Source organism: Aotus nancymaae, unplaced genomic scaffold (assembly GCF_030222135.1).
Source record: "Aotus nancymaae isolate 86718 unplaced genomic scaffold, 86718_ANA_hifiasm-v0.15.2.pri h1tg000059l, whole genome shotgun sequence".
Lineage (NCBI taxonomy): Eukaryota > Metazoa > Chordata > Mammalia > Primates > Aotidae > Aotus > Aotus nancymaae.
The window spans coordinates 26,175,032-26,179,486 of record NW_026988473.1 but is presented as its reverse complement, the minus strand read 5'-3'; positions in this window follow the sequence as shown (position 1 = coordinate 26,179,486).

Below are 4,455 nucleotides of genomic sequence, written 5' to 3'. Positions count from 1 at the left end.
TAAAGACTAATGAATTAGTATTCCACTGATTTAGTATTTTTGCTATGTCAAGAATCAGAACTTTTCTATCCCCCTATCTCTTAAAGACAGGAAAAATTTGCTAAGTGAAATAAAAATGTGACCGTGAACAAGTTTTGTAACTTTTCTAAGACTTTGTTTCTTTATCTATAAAATAGAAATTAAGTTTTCATAGGATTGTTGTGACAATTAAATGACATTAGGTTTGACATGTAGAAAGTACTGGCTATTAGCTATGATGTTGAAGGTAGTGGTGGTTGTAGTGATGGTAGTGATCACTCTAGTGGTGATGGTGGGTAGTGGTAGTGGTGGTGTTGATAGTAGCAGTTGTGATAGTAGAGGTGGTGGTAGTCTCCAAGGTAGTCATGGTGGTTGTGGTAGTGGTGATAATAGCAATGGTGGTAGTGATGGAGCGGTGATGATTAATTATGACAGAACCAAGAATGTACAAATCGTTCTCAGCACACAGTTATCACATGGTGAATGAATGCAGAGAACATGCAATTTTCAGACAATTACAAGGCTTTTAGTTACCATTTACATATCAACCATGGATATGTCCAAAATAAATCATGCTTAAATAACAGATTTCTAAAGCTTTCCAATAAATGCTTAACCACTTTGTATGAAGTGGGGAGAAGAGGAATAAATATGAATTTTAGTTACTACATGAACATAAAAGAAATATAGTTAAAAATAAATATAATTACATTTCCCTTAAATAATAGTGCATAAAATATACACTGTCTCACTTGTCTTCCTTCCAGTTAGCTTGCTATGTAAAGTCACACATCATTAATTCAAATTTCATTCTCAAATATTCACATTTCTAAATTTATTATCATCCAAGTCTAGGATTTGTCCTAACTGCGTACTATTTTAAACTCCAAAAGTCTGTGTAAAACTCACTTTGTGGCTAACATGGACCTATCTAAACTCTAGATGCATCTGTCTCCTTGGCACTTCCAGGGTATTGCAGCCACACCAATTTCTTTATTTGCCATAATTTGAAAGCCTTATTAATCCTAAAGGCTCAGCTCTGTAATCACAGTTGGTTAGCTTGAGACTAGTCATTGGAGGTCATTTATTTTTATGAAGTTTGCTTCCCAGCCACTGGTTTATTTAGACTTTACTAATAATTATTTCGCAAGAGCTTTTTTCACCACGACTCATTTGTATGTGCAGAATTCACACTGAATATGAACTAAGGATGAATTTTTTTAAGAGTTAAAGTTTAACTGGAATGTCACCTTTTCTTTCCCATGCCAGATCATTCCTTTTCTGGGAAGCAGTCCTGTGAAATAATTAAATATTGTCCTTTTAAAAGAGTCTGTGACCTGTTGCATTTATAATCCTGGAATTCCATGATTCAGCCCAAGATCTCCAAGCTTTGCATTTTACACTCCTGCTCACATTTGGTTTAGATTTGACTTTTCTTTGCTTGAGAGGAACAGGATTTATTACTACCAGTCAGAAGCCATCAGGCCCCAATATTTCAGCAAAGAACCCTAGTCTGCCAGAGTGAGTAATGCTCTGGCTGCACTGAAGTCTCCCTGAGCCAGTCACCCCGAATAGGATACCATTGCTTGCATTTATTTAGAAACTGTCAAGTTGTCTATGTGTTTCCACCCACTAGTACATGAGATTCCTGAAACACCCCTATGTTCTCTGATGGGAGGGAAAAAAATAACAGTCCCTCCTGCATTTATGTAATGCTTATTTATGGAGCACAGTGTGTATGTCAGGAACTGAGAGCTGAGTAGGTGCTAGCACCCCAGACAGATGTGTCCCTGTTCTCAGGTAGCTTAGAGGTCATTGAGTTCCACCATGAGGCAGGCGCCCCAGTAAAAGGTCTTGATGCCTTCTTTCACTGACTACTCATAGTCAACTATGGGACAGGTCTGATTACCCTCATTTTGTGGCTGGGATTACCAAAACTCCCAGAGGTTAAGTCATCCTCTGATAAGGGGGAAAGCCAATGCTCATACCTGGGCTTTCTTGGTCCAAAGCTGCTGTTTGCATTCTGGATTCTTTCCAAATAGTGTGATCTCATGTCAACCCAAATCAATCAAGTTTCCTTTCCAGTTTCCCACATCCCATGGTTTGGCTTAGAAAGAGAGGTGGTGTAACACATTACAGACATGGAACAGCTAAGAGTTTGGGAAGAGTTTGTGTGACCAGGGTGTGGGCAGGGTGTGTTTAGAGTGAAAAGTGGAGGAGAGAAGAGCTCAGAGAGGTGATCCAGGAATTCCCAAAGGCAGGCCCTGACTCAGTAAGTCACCAGGTCAGTTATTTGAAATGAGTCATTTGTGGTATGGGGGCAAATGAGCTCAGTCCCTTACTAAACTAAATACTGCCTACTGGGGAGAATAATCCTAATTACATCCCCTAGAATTTGCATGCCCCTCTATAGTTTGTGAAGCACTTTCATACCTGCTTTTGTCTCGGTGGAATTGTTTACTGCACTGATGGAGAAGGGACCAGGACTTGATATGGCCTAGTTTGTTGTTTTTTATGTATTTTTTAAAAATAGTCCTTTGTCAAAATGAAATTTCATGCAATAGTCTGGTATATAAAACTGATGCAGGTGGAACTTCTGTAGTCAGGATGGGGACTGGGGACAGAGAGGCACAGCTTACTCTTAAGCTTTTACTCTGACCACTATGTCTGCTTCTGAAGGGTCTCTAAGGAACCTCCAGTTTCCATGAAACGCAGTAAGACACACTGTTCCTAGTGACTACCCACTTCACTTTCTTCCTCGAAGAAAATAAAGCTGAAATGCCTGGAGGTTGCATGAGGTGAACAAGGCCACTCCTTGTCCTGTACTCTTGTACATGGAACCCACCAGGGCTGGTTTCTCATGTGGGCAGGGACTGAAGCCTTACCCAGGAGCCGGTTTGACCCCCAGTTGTTTGAAGAAATAAAGTGTCCTCTTGGTCACAGACAGCAGCTGCAGCAACTCTTTCCTGCAGACTAGCAGCATTTTCCAAGCACCTGCTCTTCAGGTGGGAGTTCTGGGGCACTGTCTTCATTCCAGACAGGCAGCACTTTGCATCGTGGCCTGCCAGCTTCTGAGTGGCTAAGGACTAGGTTCAGACATGGATTTTTCAGTCCCAAACACTCTTCCTGAAAATGCAAGAGGAGCAGTCTTTAGTCAAACAGGATCTCTGCACCTGAAAAATTTACACTGGACCAGACAATGGTGGTGGTTGCACAATCTTGTAAAAGTACCACATACCACTGATATATACACTTTAAAATGGGTGAAATGGGCCAGGCACAATGGCTCACACCTGTAATCCCAGGACTTTGGGAGGTTGAGGCAGGTGGATTCCCTGAGGTCAGGAGTTCGAGACCAGCCTGACCAACATGATGAACCCCATCTCTATTAAAAATACAAAAAAATTAGCCGGGCGTGGTGAGGGGGGTGCCTTTAATCTCAGCTACTTGGGAGGCTGAGGCAGGAGAATTGTTAAAACCTGGGAGGTGGAGGTTGCGGTGAGCCGAGATCTGGCCACTGTACTCCAGCCTGGGTGACAAGAGCAAAACTCCGTCTCAAAAATAAAATAATAAAATGGGTGAAATGGCAAATTTTATGTTATGCATATTTTAACATAATAATAATACTTTTAAATATGTACATTGGTTCCTTATTTCCTACAGATTCAAGTTCAAACTCCCTGGCATAGCTTACGCCTTGTTCTCCCCACATCTGTAACCTCGTGTCTGCTGTCTTCCCCGACCCCTTCATCTGCTCTATGTTCAACCCATGTTGCTCTCCATTCTCTGTACAAGCCATGTTCTTTCACTTTTCTATGCTGAAACACAATTTTGCTTTTAGTAACAATAGCAAACACTTATCTATAGTGCTTACTGCATGCATACATAGACATAAACCGAATGCTTAATACATGCAGGGCTTTGAGTCATTTAATCCTCACCAAGTCTATAAAGTACATAGATGCTATTATTAATCCCATTTTATACTTGAGCAAATTAAGTTAATTGCTTTAGTCAAGGTCACTAAGAAGCAGCCAAGATAGGGTTTGGACCTGGGTGTTCTGGCTCCTGAATCCATCCACGCTGTTTGTCACTACATAGTGCTGCCAGTGGATGACTCGTCCCTGTAGTTTCATCTGAGAATTCCCCCTCCTCTTTTGACACCTGCCTCAAATATCACCTCCCCTGTGAAGACTGCCTGGTGTTCTCCAGGAGAGAGTATGACTCCCTTCTCTAGGAATGGTAGCACCCTGAACAAACATATTTTGCAGCATATTTCACCTTGCGTGGTAATGGCTGGCTTGGGAGTTTGATTCCTTACCAGAGGGTGAGGCCTCTGAAAATAAGTCAAGCTCTTTTTACCTTGATACCCCGCAACACTCATGACATATTTGATGAATGAATGGGTAGGTGGATAGTTGGGTGCATTACTCTCAA